The sequence below is a fragment of the Ambystoma mexicanum genome (assembly GCF_040938575.1).
Source record: "Ambystoma mexicanum isolate Mex_15411 chromosome 12 unlocalized genomic scaffold, UKY_AmexF1_1 Mex_chr12_unloc.1, whole genome shotgun sequence".
Lineage (NCBI taxonomy): Eukaryota > Metazoa > Chordata > Amphibia > Caudata > Ambystomatidae > Ambystoma > Ambystoma mexicanum.
In genome coordinates, this window is record NW_027182322.1 from 13,040,521 (window position 1) to 13,057,318 (window position 16,798).

The following is a 16,798-nucleotide window of genomic DNA, read 5'->3' on the forward strand; positions in this document are numbered from 1 at the left end:
CTTGATAATATGATGTGAAGTAAACACTGGATTGACAAAACTTCGATCATCCCTTAATGTACGCAAGTTGATTTTCATCTGGCTCTGTGGCGCAATGGATAGCGCGTTGGACTTCTAAGTGAATTGGCAAAGTCATTCAAAGGTTGTGGGTTCGAATCCCACCAGAGTCGTATTTTTTACTTTCTTATTCAAACAAGGAACATTATGCATGTGAGGAATGTTTATTTTTGGCCGATGCTTTAATCTTAGTATTTGACCCAAGTTGAACCTATGTATCTAATACAGCATGCAACTGAATCAAAAGCAGTCTGCCTTCCATTGCAACAGGAACATATTGCTCATAAGGAATACAACATCACTGCCAAAAACTTTGCACTTTCCTAATGTATCCTTCCTTCAGAAACATTGTCTTTATAATAGCTGTAAATGAGATAGACCAAAAACACGACACCCTACACTCAGACATTTGTTTCTAGCGACATATAAAGTAAAATCTTCTTTCAAAGCTATTTATGGTATATTCTCTTTGTGTTTTTGTATTGTTAACCAATTGTATGGCTGCACTTTTTATCCAGTTCTTTTTTATTAAGGTATGGAATTGTTGTCCAAACGTATTCAGTTTGCAAGAAAATACAGTAATACCCTATTCTCCGAATTTATCCCTAAAGGAACAAAGGTGTAGTTCAAGGTTTCACCCAGAAGTGTGATTCTTCTACAGACATTTTATGTTTCAGAAAACAATTATTCTTTCTTGTATCCCAGAAGGCTTGATAATATGATGTGAAGTAAACACTGGATTGACAAAACTTCGATCATCCCTTAATGTACGCAACTTGATTTTCATCTGGCTCTGTGGCGCAATGGATAGCGGGTTGGACTTCTACGTGAATTGGCAAAGTCATTCAAAGGTTGTGGGTTCGAATCCCACCAGAGTCGCATTTTTTACTTTCTTATTCAAACAAGGAACATTATGCATGTCAGGAATGTTTATTTTTGGCCGATGCTTTAATCTTAGTATTTGACCCAAGTTGAACCTATGTATCTAATACAGCATGCAACTGAATCAAAAGCAGTCTGCCTTCCATTGCAACAGGAACATATTGCTCATAAGCAATACAACATCACTACCAGAAACTTGGCACTTTTCTAATGTATCCTTCCTTCAGAAACATTGTCTTTATAATAGCTGTAAATGAGATAGACCAAAACACGACACCCTATGCTCAGACATTTGTTTCTAGCGACATATAAAGTAAAATCTTCTTTCAAAGCTATTTATGGTATATTCTCTTTGTGTTTTTGTATTGTTAACCAATTGTATGTCTGCACTTTTTATCCAGTTCTTTTTTATTAAGGTATGGAATTGTTGTCCAAACCAATTCACTTGGCAAGAAAATACTGTAATACCCTATTCTCCGAATTTATCCCTAAAGGAACAAAGGTGTAGTTCAAGGTTTCACCCAGAAGTGTGATTCTTCTACAGACATTTTATGTTTCCGAAAACAATTATTCTTTCTTGTATCCCAGAAGGCTTGATAATATGATGTGAAGTAAACACCGGATTGACAAAACTTCGATCATCCCTTAATGTACGCAAGTTGATGTGCATCTGGCTCTGTGGCGCAATGGATAGCGCGTTGGACTTCTAAGTGAATTGGCAAAGTCATTCAAAGGTTGTGGGTTCGAATCCCACCAGAGTCGCATTTTTTACTTTCTTATTCAAACAAGGAACATTATGCATGTGAGGAATGTTTATTTTTGGCTGATGCTTTAATCTTAGTATTTGACCCAAGTTGAACCTATGTATCTAATACAGCATGCAACTGAATCAAAAGCAGTCTGCCTTCCATTGCAACAGGAACATATTGCTCATAAGCAATACAACATCACTGCCAGAAACTTTGCACTTTCCTAATGTATCTTTCCTTCAGAAACATTGTCTTTATAATAGCTGTAAATGAGATAGACCAAAAACACGACACCCTACACTCAGACATTTGTTTCTAGCGACATATAAAGTAAAATCTTCTTTCAAAGCTATTTATGGTATATTCTCTTTGTGTTTTTGTATTGTTAACCAATTGTATGTCTGCACTTTTTATCCAGTTCTTTTTTATTAAGGTATGGAATTGTTGTCCAAACCTATTCACTTGGCAAGAAAATACTGTAATACCCTATTCTCTGAATTTCTCCCCAAGCGAACAAAGGTGCAGTTCAAGGTTTCACACAGAAGTGTGATTCTTGCTACAGACATTTTATGTTTCAGAAAACAATCATTCTTTGATGTGTCCCAGAAGGCTTGATAATGTGATGTGAAGTAAACACCGGATTGACAAAACTTCGATCATCCCTTAATGTACGCAAGTTGATTTTCATCTGGCTCTGTGGCGCAATGGATAGCGCATTGGACTTCTAAGTGAATTGGCAAAGTCATTCAAAGGTTGTGGGTTCGAATCCCACCAGAGTCACATTTTTTACTTTCTTATTCAAACAAGGAACATTATGCATGTGAGGAATGTTTATTTTTGGCCGATGCTTTAATCTTAGTATTTGACCCAAGTTGAACCTATGTATCTAATACAGCATGCAACTGAATCAAAAGCAGTCTGCCTTCCATTGCAACATGAACATATTGCTCATAAGCAATACAACATCACTGCCAGAAACTTTGCACTTTCCTAATGTATCCTTCCTTCAGAAACATTGTCTTTATAATAGCTATAAATGAGATAGACCAAAAACACGACACCCTACACTCAGACATTTGTTTCTAGCGACATATAAAGTAAAATATTCTTTCAAAACTATTTATGGTATATTCTCTTTGTGTTTTTGTATTGTTAACCAATTGTATGGCTGCACTTTTTATCCAGTTCTTTTTTATTAAGGTATGGAATTGTTGTCCAAACCAATTCACTTGGCAAGAAAATACTGTAATACCCTATTCTCCGAATTTATCCCTAAAGGAACAAAGGTGTAGTTCAAGGTTTCACCCAGAAGTGTGATTCTTCTACAGACATTTTATGTTTCAGAAAACAATTATTCTTTCTTGTATCCCAGAAGGCTTGATAATATGATGTGAAGTAAACACCGGATTGACAAAACTTCGATCATCCCTTAATGTACGCAAGTTGCTGTGCATCTGGCTCTGTGGCGCAATGGATAGCGCGTTGGACTTCTAAGTGTATTGGCAAAGTCATTCAAAGGTTGTGGGTTCGAATCCCACCAGAGTCGCATTTTTTACTTTCTTATTCAAACAAGGAACATTATGCATGTGAGGAATGTTTATTTTTGGCCGATGCTTTAATCTTAGTATTTGACACAAGTTGAACCTATGTATCTAATACAGCATGCAACTGAATCAAAAGCAGTCTGCCTTCCATTGCAACAGGAACATATTGCTCATAAGCAATACAACTTCACTGCCAGAAACTTTGCACTTTCCTAATGTATCCTTCCTTCAGAAACATTGTCTTTATAATAGCTGTAAATGAGATAGACCAAAAACACGACACCCTACACTCAGACATTTGTTTCTAGCGATATATAAAGTAAAATCTTCTTTCAAAGCTATTTATGGTATATTCTCTTTGTGTTTTTGTATTGTTAACCAATTGTATGGCTGCACTTTTTATCCAGTTCTTTTTTATTAAGGTATGGAATTGTTGTCCAAACGTATTCAGTTTGCAAGAAAATACAGTAATACCCTATTCTCCGAATTTATCCCTAAAGGAACAAAGGTGTAGTTCAAGGTTTCACCCAGAAGTGTGATTCTTCTACAGACATTTTATGTTTCAGAAAACAATTATTCTTTCTTGTATCCCAGAAGGCTTGATAATATGATGTGAAGTAAACACTGGATTGACAAAACCTCGATCATCCCCTGATGTACGCAAGTTGATTGTCATCTGGCTCTGTGGCGCAATGGATAGCGCGTTGGACTTCTAAGTGAATTGGCAAAGTCATTCAAAGGTTGTGGGTTCGAATCCCACCAGAGTCATATTTTTTACTTTCTTATTCAAACAAGGAACATTATGCATGTGAGGAATGTTTATCTTTGGCCGATGCTTTAATCTTAGTATTTGACCCAAGTTGAACCTATGTATCTAATACAGCATGCAACTGAATCAAAAGCAGTCTGCCTTCCATTGCAACAGGAACATATTGCTCATAAGGAATACAACATCACTGCCAAAAACTTTGCACTTTCCTAATGTATCCTTCCTTCAGAAACATTGTCTTTATAATAGCTGTAAATGAGATAGACCAAAAACACGACACCCTACACTCAGACATTTGTTTCTAGCGACATATAAAGTAAAATCTTCTTTCAAAGCTATTTATGGTATATTCTCTTTGTGTTTTTGTATTGTTAACCAATTGTCTGGCTGCACTTTTTATCCAGTTCTTTTTTATTAAGGTATGGAATTGTTGTCCAAACGTATTCAGTTTGCAAGAAAATACAGTAATACCCTATTCTCCGAATTTATCCCTAAAGGAACAAAGGTGTAGTTCAAGGTTTCACCCAGAAGTGTGATTCTTCTACAGACATTTTATGTTTCAGAAAACAATTATTCTTTCTTGTATCCCAGAAGGCTTGATAATATGATGTGAAGTAAACACTGGACTGACAAAACTTCGATCATCCCTTAATGTACGCAACTTGATTTTCATCTGGCTCTGTGGCGCAATGGATAGCGGGTTGGACTTCTAAGTGAATTGGCAAAGTCATTCAAAGGTTGTGGGTTCGAATCCCACCAGAGTCGCATTTTCTACTTTCTTATTCAAACAAGGAACATTATGCATGTGAGGAATGTTTATTTTTGGCTGATGCTTTAATCTTAGTATTTGACCCAAGTTGAACCTATGTATCTAATACAGCATGCAACTGAATCAAAAGCAGTCTGCCTTCCATTGCAACAGGAACATATTGCTCATAAGCAATACAACATCACTACCAGAAACTTGGCACTTTTCTAATGTATCCTTCCTTCAGAAACATTGTCTTTATAATAGCTGTAAATGAGATAGACCAAAACACGACACCCTATGCTCAGACATTTGTTTCTAGCGACATATAAAGTAAAATCTTCTTTCAAAGCTATTTATGGTATATTCTCTTTGTGTTTTTGTATTGTTAACCAATTGTATGTCTGCACTTTTTATCCAGTTCTTTTTTATTAAGGTATGGAATTGTTGTCCAAACCAATTCACTTGGCAAGAAAATACTGTAATACCCTATTCTCCGAATTTATCCCTAAAGGAACAAAGGTGTAGTTCAAGGTTTCACCCAGAAGTGTGATTCTTCTACAGACATTTTATGTTTCCGAAAACAATTATTCTTTCTTGTATCCCAGAAGGCTTGATAATATGATGTGAAGTAAACACCGGATTGACAAAACTTCGATCATCCCTTAATGTACGCAAGTTGATGTGCATCTGGCTCTGTGGCGCAATGGATAGCGCGTTGGACTTCTAAGTGAATTGGCAAAGTCATTCAAAGGTTGTGGGTTCGAATCCCACCAGAGTCGCATTTTTTACTTTCTTATTCAAACAAGGAACATTATGCATGTGAGGAATGTTTATTTTTGGCAGATGCTTTAATCTTAGTATTTGACCCAAGTTGAACCTATGTATCTAATACAGCATGCAACTGAATCAAAAGCAGTCTGCCTTCCATTGCAACAGGAACATATTGCTCATAAGCAATACAACATCACTGCCAGAAACTTTGCACTTTCCTAATGTTTCCTTCCTTCAGAAACATTGTCTTTATAATAGCTGTAAATGAGATAGACCAAAAACACGACACCCTACACTCAGACATTTGTTTCTAGCGACATATAAAGTAAAATCTTCTTTCAAAGCTATTTATGGTATATTCTCTTTGTGTTTTTGTATTGTTAACCAATTGTATGGCTGCACTTTTTATCCAGTTCTTTTTTATTAAGGTATGGAATTGTTGTCCAAACCTATTCACTTGGCAAGAAAATACTGTAATACCCTATTCTCTGAATTTCTCCCCAAGCGAACAAAGGTGCAGTTCAAGGTTTCACACAGAAGTGTGATTCTTGCTACAGACATTTTATGTTTCAGAAAACAATCATTCTTTGATGTGTCCCAGAAGGCTTGATAATGTGATGTGAAGTAAACACCGGATTGACAAAACTTCGATCATCCCTTAATGTACGCAAGTTGATTTTCATCTGGCTCTGTGGCGCAATGGATAGCGCATTGGACTTCTAAGTGAATTGGCAAAGTCATTCAAAGGTTGTGGGTTCGAATCCCACCAGAGTCACATTTTTTACTTTCTTATTCAAACAAGGAACATTATGCATGTGAGGAATGTTTATTTTTGGCCGATGCTTTAATCTTAGTATTTGACCCAAGTTGAACCTATGTATCTAATACAGCATGCAACTGAATCAAAAGCAGTCTGCCTTCCATTGCAACAGGAACATATTGCTCATAAGGAATACAACATCACTGCCAGAAACTTTGCACTTTCCTAATGTATCCTTCCTTCAGAAACATTGTCTTTATAATAGCTGTAAATGAGATAGACCAAAAACACAACACCCTACACTCAGACATTTGTTTCTAGCGACATATAAAGTAAAATATTCTTTCAAAACTATTTATGGTATATTCTCTTTGTGTTTTTGTATTGTTAACCAATTGTATGTCTGCACTTTTTATCCAGTTCTTTTTTATTAAGGTATGGAATTGTTGTCCAAACCAATTCACTTGGCAAGAAAATACTGTAATACCCTATTCTCTGAATTTCTCCCCAAGCGAACAAAGGTGCAGTTCAAGGTTTCGCCCTGAACTGTGATTCTTGCTACAGACATTTTATGTTTCAGAAAACAATCATTCTTTAATCTTAGTATTTGACCCAAGTTGAACCTATGTATCTAATACAGCATGCAACTGAATCAAAAGCAGTCTGCCTTCCATTGCAACAGGAACATATTGCTCATAAGCAATACAACATCACTGCCAGAAACTTTGCACTTTCCTAATGTATCCTTCCTTCAGAAACATTGTCTTTATAATAGCTGTAAATGAGATAGACCAAAAACACGACACCCTACACTCAGACATTTGTTTCTAGCGACATATAAAGTAAAATCTTCTTTCAAAGCTATTTATGGTATATTCTCTTTGTGTTTTTGTATTGTTAACCAATTGTATGGCTGCACTTTTTATCCAGTTCTTTTTTATTAAGGTATGGAATTGTTGTCCAAACCTATTCACTTGGCAAGAAAATACTGTAATACCCTATTCTCTGAATTTCTCCCCAAGCGAACAAAGGTGCAGTTCAAGGTTTCACACAGAAGTGTGATTCTTGCTACAGACATTTTATGTTTCAGAAAACAATCATTCTTTGATGTGTCCCAGAAGGCTTGATAATGTGATGTGAAGTAAACACCGGATTGACAAAACTTCGATCATCCCTTAATGTACGCAAGTTGATTTTCATCTGGCTCTGTGGCGCAATGGATAGCGCATTGGACTTCTAAGTGAATTGGCAAAGTCATTCAAAGGTTGTGGGTTCGAATCCCACCAGAGTCACATTTTTTACTTTCTTATTCAAACAAGGAACATTATGCATGTGAGGAATGTTTATTTTTGGCCGATGCTTTAATCTTAGTATTTGACCAAAGTTGAACCTATGTATCTAATACAGCATGCAACTGAATCAAAAGCAGTCTGCCTTCCATTGCAACAGGAACATATTGCTCATAAGGAATACAACATCACTGCCAGAAACTTTGCACTTTCCTAATGTATCCTTCCTTCAGAAACATTGTCTTTATAATAGCTGTAAATGAGATAGACCAAAAACACAACACCCTACACTCAGACATTTGTTTCTAGCGACATATAAAGTAAAATATTCTTTCAAAACTATTTATGGTATATTCTCTTTGTGTTTTTGTATTGTTAACCAATTGTATGTCTGCACTTTTTATCCAGTTCTTTTTTATTAAGGTATGGAATTGTTGTCCAAACCAATTCACTTGGCAAGAAAATACTGTAATACCCTATTCTCTGAATTTCTCCCCAAGCGAACAAAGGTGCAGTTCAAGGTTTCGCCCTGAACTGTGATTCTTGCTACAGACATTTTATGTTTCAGAAAACAATCATTCTTTCATGTATCCCAGAAGGCTTGATAATATGATGTGAAGTAAACACTGGATTGACAAAGCCTCGATCATCCCCTGATGTACGCAAGTTGATTGTCATCTGGCTCTGTGGCGCAATGGATAGCGCGTTGGACTTCTAAGTGAATTGGCAAAGTCATTCAAAGGTTGTGGGTTCGAATCCCACCAGAGTTGCATTTTTTACTTTCTTATTCAAACAAGGAACATTATGCATGTGAGGAATGTTTATTTTTGGCCGATGCTTTAATCTTAGTATTTGACCCAAGTTGAACCTATGTATCTAATACAGCATGCAACTGAATCAAAAGCAGTCTGCCTTCCATTGAAACAGGAACATATTGCTCATAAGCAATACAACATCACTGCCAGAAACTTTGCACTTTCCTAATGTATCCTTCCTTCAGAAACATTGTCTTTATAATAGCTGTAAATGAGATAGACCAAAAACACGACACCCTACACTCAGACATTTGTTTCTAGCGACATATAAAGTAAAATATTCTTTCAAAACTATTTATGGTATATTCTCTTTGTGTTTTTGTATTGTTAACCAATTGTATGGCTGCACTTTTTATCCAGTTCTTTTTTATTAAGGTATGGAATTGTTGTCCAAACGTATTCAGTTTGCAAGAAAATACAGTAATACCCTATTCTCCGAATTTATCCCTAAAGGAACAAAGGTGTAGTTCAAGGTTTCACCCAGAAGTGTGATTCTTCTACAGACATTTTATGTTTCAGAAAACAATTATTCTTTCTTGTATCCCAGAAGGCTTGATAATATGATGTGAAGTAAACACTGGATCGACAAAACCTCGATCATCCCCTGATGTACGCAAATTGATTGTCATCTGGCTCTGTGGCGCAATGAATAGCGCGTTGGACTTCTAAGTGAATTGGCAAAGTCATTCAAAGGTTGTGGGTTCGAATCCCACCAGAGTCGCATTTTTTACTTTCTTATTCAAACAAGGAACATTATGCATGTGAGGAATGTTTATTTTTGGCCGATGCTTTAATCTTAGTATTTGACCCAAGTTGAACCTATGTATCTAATACAGCATGCAACTGAATCAAAAGCAGTCTGCCTTCCATTGCAACAGGAACATATTGCTCATAAGCAATACAACTTCACTGCCAGAAACTTTGCACTTTCCTAATGTATCCTTCCTTCAGAAACATTGTCTTTATAATAGCTGTAAATGAGATAGACCAAAAACACGACACCCTACACTCAGACATTTGTTTCTAGCGACATATAAAGTAAAATCTTCTTTCAAAGCTATTTATGGTATATTCTCTTTGTGTTTTTGTATTGTTAACCAATTGTATGGCTGCACTTTTTATCCAGTTCTTTTTTATTAAGGTATGGAATTGTTGTCCAAACGTATTCAGTTTGCAAGAAAATACAGTAATACCCTATTCTCCGAATTTATCCCTAAAGGAACAAAGGTGTAGTTCAAGGTTTCACCCAGAAGTGTGATTCTTCTACAGACATTTTATGTTTCAGAAAACAATTATTCTTTCTTGTATCCCAGAAGGCTTGATAATATGATGTGAAGTAAACACTGGATTGACAAAACTTCGATCATCCCTTAATGTACGCAAGTTGATTTTCATCTGGCTCTGTGGCGCAATGGATAGCGCGTTGGACTTCTAAGTGAATTGGCAAAGTCATTCAAAGGTTGTGGGTTCGAATCCCACCAGAGTCGTATTTTTTACTTTCTTATTCAAACAAGGAACATTATGCATGTGAGGAATGTTTATTTTTGGCCGATGCTTTAATCTTAGTATTTGACCCAAGTTGAACCTATGTATCTAATACAGCATGCAACTGAATCAAAAGCAGTCTGCCTTCCATTGCAACAGGAACATATTGCTCATAAGCAATACAACATCACTACCAGAAACTTGGCACTTTTCTAATGTATCCTTCCTTCAGAAACATTGTCTTTATAATAGCTGTAAATGAGATAGACCAAAAACACGACACCCTACACTCAGACATTTGTTTCTAGCGACATATAAAGTAAAATATTCTTTCAAAACTATTTATGGTATATTCTCTTTGTGTTTTTGTATTGTTAACCAATTGTATGGCTGCACTTTTTATCCAGTTCTTTTTTATTAAGGTATGGAATTGTTGTCCAAACGTATTCAGTTTGCAAGAAAATACAGTAATACCCTATTCTCCGAATTTATCCCTAAAGGAACAAAGGTGTAGTTCAAGGTTTCACCCAGAAGTGTGATTCTTCTACAGACATTTTATGTTTCAGAAAACAATTATTCTTTCTTGTATCCCAGAAGGCTTGATAATATGATGTGAAGTAAACACTGGATCGACAAAACCTCGATCATCCCCTGATGTACGCAAATTGATTGTCATCTGGCTCTGTGGCGCAATGAATAGCGCGTTGGACTTCTAAGTGAATTGGCAAGTCATTCAAAGGTTGTGGGTTCGAATCCCACCAGAGTCGCATTTTTTACTTTCTTATTCAAACAAGGAACATTATGCATGTGAGGAATGTTTATTTTTGGCCGATGCTTTAATCTTAGTATTTGACCCAAGTTGAACCTATGTATCTAATACAGCATGCAACTGAATCAAAAGCAGTCTGCCTTCCATTGCAACAGGAACATATTGCTCATAAGCAATACAACTTCACTGCCAGAAACTTTGCACTTTCCTAATGTATCCTTCCTTCAGAAACATTGTCTTTATAATAGCTGTAAATGAGATAGACCAAAAACACGACACCCTACACTCAGACATTTGTTTCTAGCGACATATAAAGTAAAATCTTCTTTCAAAGCTATTTATGGTATATTCTCTTTGTGTTTTTGTATTGTTAACCAATTGTATGGCTGCACTTTTTATCCAGTTCTTTTTTATTAAGGTATGGAATTGTTGTCCAAACGTATTCAGTTTGCAAGAAAATACAGTAATACCCTATTCTCCGAATTTATCCCTAAAGGAACAAAGGTGTAGTTCAAGGTTTCACCCAGAAGTGTGATTCTTCTACAGACATTTTATGTTTCAGAAAACAATTATTCTTTCTTGTATCCCAGAAGGCTTGATAATATGATGTGAAGTAAACACTGGATTGACAAAACTTCGATCATCCCTTAATGTACGCAAGTTAATTTTCATCTGGCTCTGTGGCGCAATGGATAGCGCGTTGGACTTCTAAGTGAATTGGCAAAGTCATTCAAAGGTTGTGGGTTCGAATCCCACCAGAGTCGTATTTTTTACTTTCTTATTCAAACAAGGAACATTATGCATGTGAGGAATGTTTATTTTTGGCCGATGCTTTAATCTTAGTATTTGACCCAAGTTGAACCTATGTATCTAATACAGCATGCAACTGAATCAAAAGCAGTCTGCCTTCCATTGCAACAGGAACATATTGCTCATAAGCAATACAACATCACTACCAGAAACTTGGCACTTTTCTAATGTATCCTTCCTTCAGAAACATTGTCTTTATAATAGCTGTAAATGAGATAGACCAAAACACGACACCCTATGCTCAGACATTTGTTTCTAGCGACATATAAAGTAAAATCTTCTTTCAAAGCTATTTATGGTATATTCTCTTTGTGTTTTTGTATTGTTAACCAATTGTATGTCTGCACTTTTTATCCAGTTCTTTTTTATTAAGGTATGGAATTGTTGTCCAAACCAATTCACTTGGCAAGAAAATACTGTAATACCCTATTCTCCGAATTTATCCCTAAAGGAACAAAGGTGTAGTTCAAGGTTTCACCCAGAAGTGTGATTCTTCTACAGACATTTTATGTTTCCGAAAACAATTATTCTTTCTTGTATCCCAGAAGGCTTGATAATATGATGTGAAGTAAACACTGGATCGACAAAACCTCGATCATCCCTTAATGTACGCAAATTGATTGTCATCTGGCTCTGTGGCGCAATGAATAGCGCGTTGGACTTCTAAGTGAATTGGCAAGTCATTCAAAGGTTGTGGGTTCGAATCCCACCAGAGTCGCATTTTTTACTTTCTTATTCAAACAAGGAACATTATGCATGTGAGGAATGTTTATTTTTGGCCGATGCTTTAATCTTAGTATTTGACCCAAGTTGAACCTATGTATCTAATACAGCATGCAACTGAATCAAAAGCAGTCTGCCTTCCATTGCAACAGGAACATATTGCTCATAAGCAATACAACTTCACTGCCAGAAACTTTGCACTTTCCTAATGTATCCTTCCTTCAGAAACATTGTCTTTATAATAGCTGTAAATGAGATAGACCAAAAACACGACACCCTACACTCAGACATTTGTTTCTAGCGACATATAAAGTAAAATCTTCTTTCAAAGCTATTTATGGTATATTCTCTTTGTGTTTTTGTATTGTTAACCAATTGTATGGCTGCACTTTTTATCCAGTTCTTTTTTATTAAGGTATGGAATTGTTGTCCAAACGTATTCAGTTTGCAAGAAAATACAGTAATACCCTATTCTCCGAATTTATCCCTAAAGGAACAAAGGTGTAGTTCAAGGTTTCACCCAGAAGTGTGATTCTTCTACAGACATTTTATGTTTCAGAAAACAATTATTCTTTCTTGTATCCCAGAAGGCTTGATAATATGATGTGAAGTAAACACTGGATTGACAAAACTTCGATCATCCCTTAATGTACGCAAGTTAATTTTCATCTGGCTCTGTGGCGCAATGGATAGCGCGTTGGACTTCTAAGTGAATTGGCAAAGTCATTCAAAGGTTGTGGGTTCGAATCCCACCAGAGTCGTATTTTTTACTTTCTTATTCAAACAAGGAACATTATGCATGTGAGGAATGTTTATTTTTGGCCGATGCTTTAATCTTAGTATTTGACCCAAGTTGAACCTATGTATCTAATACAGCATGCAACTGAATCAAAAGCAGTCTGCCTTCCATTGCAACAGGAACATATTGCTCATAAGCAATACAACATCACTACCAGAAACTTGGCACTTTTCTAATGTATCCTTCCTTCAGAAACATTGTCTTTATAATAGCTGTAAATGAGATAGACCAAAACACGACACCCTATGCTCAGACATTTGTTTCTAGCGACATATAAAGTAAAATCTTCTTTCAAAGCTATTTATGGTATATTCTCTTTGTGTTTTTGTATTGTTAACCAATTGTATGTCTGCACTTTTTATCCAGTTCTTTTTTATTAAGGTATGGAATTGTTGTCCAAACCAATTCACTTGGCAAGAAAATACTGTAATACCCTATTCTCCGAATTTATCCCTAAAGGAACAAAGGTGTAGTTCAAGGTTTCACCCAGAAGTGTGATTCTTCTACAGACATTTTATGTTTCCGAAAACAATTATTCTTTCTTGTATCCCAGAAGGCTTGATAATATGATGTGAAGTAAGCACCGGATTGACAAAACTTCGATCATCCCTTAATGTACGCAAGTTGCTGTGCATCTGGCTCTGTGGCGCAATGGATAGCGCGTTGGACTTCTAAGTGAATTGGCAAAGTCATTCAAAGGTTGTGGGTTCGAATCCTACCAGAGTCGCATTTTTTACTTTCTTATTCAAACAAGGAACATTATGCATGTGAGGAATGTTTATTTTTGGCCGATGCTTTAATCTTAGTATTTGACCCAAGTTGAACCTATGTATCTAATACAGCATGCAACTGAATCAAAAGCAGTCTGCCTTCCATTGCAACAGGAACATATTGCTCATAAGCAATACAACATCACTGCCAGAAACTTTGCACTTTCCTAATGTATCCTTCCTTCAGAAACATTGTCTTTATAATAGCTGTAAATGAGATAGACCAAAAACACGACACCCTACACTCAGATATTTGTTTCTAGCGACATATAAAGTAAAATATTCTTTCAAAACTATTTATGGTATATTCTCTTTGTGTTTTTGTATTGTTAACCAATTGTATGGCTGCACTTTTTATCCAGTTCTTTTTTATTAAGGTATGGAATTGTTGTCCAAACGTATTCAGTTTGCAAGAAAATACAGTAATACCCTATTCTCCGAATTTATCCCTAAAGGAACAAAGGTGTAGTTCAAGGTTTCACCCAGAAGTGTGATTCTTCTACGGACATTTTATGTTTCAGAAAACAATTATTCTTTCTTGTATCCCAGAAGGCTTGATAATATGATGTGAAGTAAACACTGGATCGACAAAACCTCGATCATCCCCTGATGTACGCAAGTTGATTGTCATCTGGCTCTGTGGCGCAATGAATAGCGCGTTGGACTTCTAAGTGAATTGGCAAAGTCATTCAAAGGTTGTGGGTTCGAATCCCACCAGAGTCGCATTTTTTACTTTCTTATTCAAACAAGGAACATAATGCATGTGAGGAATGTTTATTTTTGGCCGATGCTTTAATCTTAGTATTTGACCCAAGTTGAACCTATGTATCTAATACAGCATGCAACTGAATCAAAAGCAGTCTGCCTTCCATTGCAACAGGAACATATTGCTCATAAGCAATACAACTTCACTGCCAGAAACTTTGCACTTTCCTAATGTATCCTTCCTTCAGAAACATTGTCTTTATAATAGCTGTAAATGAGATAGACCAAAAACACGACACCCTACACTCAGACATTTGTTTCTAGCGACATATAAAGTAAAATCTTCTTTCAAAGCTATTTATGGTATATTCTCTTTGTGTTTTTGTATTGTTAACCAATTGTATGGCTGCACTTTTTATCCAGTTCTTTTTTATTAAGGTATGGAATTGTTGTCCAAACGTATTCAGTTTGCAAGAAAATACAGTAATACCCTATTCTCCGAATTTATCCCTAAAGGAACAAAGGTGTAGTTCAAGGTTTCACCCAGAAGTGTGATTCTTCTACAGACATTTTATGTTTCAGAAAACAATTATTCTTTCTTGTATCCCAGAAGGCTTGATAATATGATGTGAAGTAAACACTGGATTGACAAAACTTCGATCATCCCTTAATGTACGCAAGTTGATTTTCATCTGGCTCTGTGGCGCAATGGATAGCGCGTTGGACTTCTAAGTGAATTGGCAAAGTCATTCAAAGGTTGTGGGTTCGAATCCCACCAGAGTCGTATTTTTTACTTTCTTATTCAAACAAGGAACATTATGCATGTGAGGAATGTTTATTTTTGGCCGATGCTTTAATCTTAGTATTTGACCAAAGTTGAACCTATGTATCTAATACAGCATGCAACTGAATCAAAAGCAGTCTGCCTTCCATTGCAACAGGAACATATTGCTCATAAGCAATACAACATCACTACCAGAAACTTGGCACTTTTCTAATGTATCCTTCCTTCAGAAACATTGTCTTTATAATAGCTGTAAATGAGATAGACCAAAACACGACACCCTATGCTCAGACATTTGTTTCTAGCGACATATAAAGTAAAATCTTCTTTCAAAACTATTTATGGTATATTCTCTTTGTGTTTTTGTATTGTTAACCAATTGTATGTCTGCACTTTTTATCCAGTTCTTTTTTATTAAGGTATGGAATTGTTGTCCAAACCAATTCACTTGGCAAGAAAATACTGTAATACCCTATTCTCCGAATTTATCCCTAAAGGAACAAAGGTGTAGTTCAAGGTTTCACCCAGAAGTGTGATTCTTCTACAGACATTTTATGTTTCCGAAAACAATTATTCTTTCTTGTATCCCAGAAGGCTTGATAATATGATGTGAAGTAAACACCGGATTGACAAAACTTCGATCATCCCTTAATGTACGCAAGTTGCTGTGCATCTGGCTCTGTGGCGCAATGGATAGCGCGTTGGACTTCTAAGTGAATTGGCAAAGTCATTCAAAGGTTGTGGGTTCGAATCCCACCAGAGTCGCATTTTTTACTTTCTTATTCAAACAAGGAACATTATGCATGTGAGGAATGTTTATTTTTGGCCGATGCTTTAATCTTAGTATTTGACCCAAGTTGAACCTATGTATCTAATACAGCATGCAACTGAATCAAAAGCAGTCTGCCTTCCATTGCAACAGGAACATATTGCTCATAAGCAATACAACATCACTGCCAGAAACTTTGCACTTTCCTAATGTATCCTTCCTTCAGAAACATTGTCTTTATAATAGCTGTAAATGAGATAGACCAAAAACACGACACCCTACACTCAGACATTTGTTTCTAGCGACATATAAAGTAAAATATTCTTTCAAAACTATTTATGGTATATTCTCTTTGTGTTTTTGTATTGTTAACCAATTGTATGGCTGCACTTTTTATCCAGTTCTTTTTTATTAAGGTATGGAATTGTTGTCCAAACGTATTCAGTTTGCAAGAAAATACAGTAATACCCTATTCTCCGAATTTATCCCTAAAGGAACAAAGGTGTAGTTCAAGGTTTCACCCAGAAGTGTGATTCTTCTACAGACATTTTATGTTTCAGAAAACAATTATTCTTTCTTGTATCCCAGAAGGCTTGATAATATGATGTGAAGTAAACACTGGATTGACAAAACCTCGATCATCCCCTGATGTACGCAAGTTGATTGTCATCTGGCTCTGTGGCGCAATGGATAGCGCGTTGGACTTCTAAGTGAATTGGCAAAGTCATTCAAAGGTTGTGGGTTCGAATCCCACCAGAGTCGTATTTTTTACTTTCTTATTCAAACAAGGAACATTA

General features: G+C 36.1%; 18 non-coding genes across 18 annotated transcripts; all 18 read left to right on the top strand.

Moving 5' to 3' along the window:
- The first annotated feature begins 80 nt into the window (after positions 1–80).
- TRNAR-UCU (transfer RNA arginine (anticodon UCU)) lies at positions 81–170 on the top strand. The gene is given in 2 exon segments: positions 81–117; positions 135–170. It is a non-coding gene; the product is annotated as a tRNA-Arg (tRNA).
- Positions 171–1,611: 1,441 nt separating this feature from the next.
- On the top strand, positions 1,612–1,701 carry TRNAR-UCU (transfer RNA arginine (anticodon UCU)). The gene is given in 2 exon segments: positions 1,612–1,648; positions 1,666–1,701. It is a non-coding gene; the product is annotated as a tRNA-Arg (tRNA).
- Positions 1,702–2,378: 677 nt separating this feature from the next.
- On the top strand, positions 2,379–2,468 carry TRNAR-UCU (transfer RNA arginine (anticodon UCU)). The gene is given in 2 exon segments: positions 2,379–2,415; positions 2,433–2,468. It is a non-coding gene; the product is annotated as a tRNA-Arg (tRNA).
- A 676-nt stretch (positions 2,469–3,144) lies between these two features.
- Positions 3,145–3,234, top strand: TRNAR-UCU (transfer RNA arginine (anticodon UCU)). The gene is given in 2 exon segments: positions 3,145–3,181; positions 3,199–3,234. It is a non-coding gene; the product is annotated as a tRNA-Arg (tRNA).
- A 676-nt stretch (positions 3,235–3,910) lies between these two features.
- Positions 3,911–4,000, top strand: TRNAR-UCU (transfer RNA arginine (anticodon UCU)). Its single transcript is given in 2 exon segments — positions 3,911–3,947; positions 3,965–4,000. It is a non-coding gene; the product is annotated as a tRNA-Arg (tRNA).
- Positions 4,001–5,441: 1,441 nt separating this feature from the next.
- TRNAR-UCU (transfer RNA arginine (anticodon UCU)) lies at positions 5,442–5,531 on the top strand. Its single transcript is given in 2 exon segments — positions 5,442–5,478; positions 5,496–5,531. It is a non-coding gene; the product is annotated as a tRNA-Arg (tRNA).
- A 677-nt stretch (positions 5,532–6,208) lies between these two features.
- Positions 6,209–6,298, top strand: TRNAR-UCU (transfer RNA arginine (anticodon UCU)). Its single transcript is given in 2 exon segments — positions 6,209–6,245; positions 6,263–6,298. It is a non-coding gene; the product is annotated as a tRNA-Arg (tRNA).
- A 1,187-nt stretch (positions 6,299–7,485) lies between these two features.
- Positions 7,486–7,575, top strand: TRNAR-UCU (transfer RNA arginine (anticodon UCU)). The gene is given in 2 exon segments: positions 7,486–7,522; positions 7,540–7,575. It is a non-coding gene; the product is annotated as a tRNA-Arg (tRNA).
- A 677-nt stretch (positions 7,576–8,252) lies between these two features.
- Positions 8,253–8,342, top strand: TRNAR-UCU (transfer RNA arginine (anticodon UCU)). The gene is given in 2 exon segments: positions 8,253–8,289; positions 8,307–8,342. It is a non-coding gene; the product is annotated as a tRNA-Arg (tRNA).
- A 1,442-nt stretch (positions 8,343–9,784) lies between these two features.
- TRNAR-UCU (transfer RNA arginine (anticodon UCU)) lies at positions 9,785–9,874 on the top strand. The gene is given in 2 exon segments: positions 9,785–9,821; positions 9,839–9,874. It is a non-coding gene; the product is annotated as a tRNA-Arg (tRNA).
- Positions 9,875–10,550: 676 nt separating this feature from the next.
- TRNAR-UCU (transfer RNA arginine (anticodon UCU)) lies at positions 10,551–10,639 on the top strand. Its single transcript is given in 2 exon segments — positions 10,551–10,587; positions 10,604–10,639. It is a non-coding gene; the product is annotated as a tRNA-Arg (tRNA).
- A 676-nt stretch (positions 10,640–11,315) lies between these two features.
- TRNAR-UCU (transfer RNA arginine (anticodon UCU)) lies at positions 11,316–11,405 on the top strand. Its single transcript is given in 2 exon segments — positions 11,316–11,352; positions 11,370–11,405. It is a non-coding gene; the product is annotated as a tRNA-Arg (tRNA).
- Positions 11,406–12,080: 675 nt separating this feature from the next.
- Positions 12,081–12,169, top strand: TRNAR-UCU (transfer RNA arginine (anticodon UCU)). The gene is given in 2 exon segments: positions 12,081–12,117; positions 12,134–12,169. It is a non-coding gene; the product is annotated as a tRNA-Arg (tRNA).
- Positions 12,170–12,845: 676 nt separating this feature from the next.
- On the top strand, positions 12,846–12,935 carry TRNAR-UCU (transfer RNA arginine (anticodon UCU)). Its single transcript is given in 2 exon segments — positions 12,846–12,882; positions 12,900–12,935. It is a non-coding gene; the product is annotated as a tRNA-Arg (tRNA).
- Positions 12,936–13,610: 675 nt separating this feature from the next.
- TRNAR-UCU (transfer RNA arginine (anticodon UCU)) lies at positions 13,611–13,700 on the top strand. Its single transcript is given in 2 exon segments — positions 13,611–13,647; positions 13,665–13,700. It is a non-coding gene; the product is annotated as a tRNA-Arg (tRNA).
- A 1,442-nt stretch (positions 13,701–15,142) lies between these two features.
- On the top strand, positions 15,143–15,232 carry TRNAR-UCU (transfer RNA arginine (anticodon UCU)). Its single transcript is given in 2 exon segments — positions 15,143–15,179; positions 15,197–15,232. It is a non-coding gene; the product is annotated as a tRNA-Arg (tRNA).
- Positions 15,233–15,907: 675 nt separating this feature from the next.
- Positions 15,908–15,997, top strand: TRNAR-UCU (transfer RNA arginine (anticodon UCU)). The gene is given in 2 exon segments: positions 15,908–15,944; positions 15,962–15,997. It is a non-coding gene; the product is annotated as a tRNA-Arg (tRNA).
- Positions 15,998–16,673: 676 nt separating this feature from the next.
- Positions 16,674–16,763, top strand: TRNAR-UCU (transfer RNA arginine (anticodon UCU)). The gene is given in 2 exon segments: positions 16,674–16,710; positions 16,728–16,763. It is a non-coding gene; the product is annotated as a tRNA-Arg (tRNA).
- Positions 16,764–16,798: the final 35 nt, after the last annotated feature.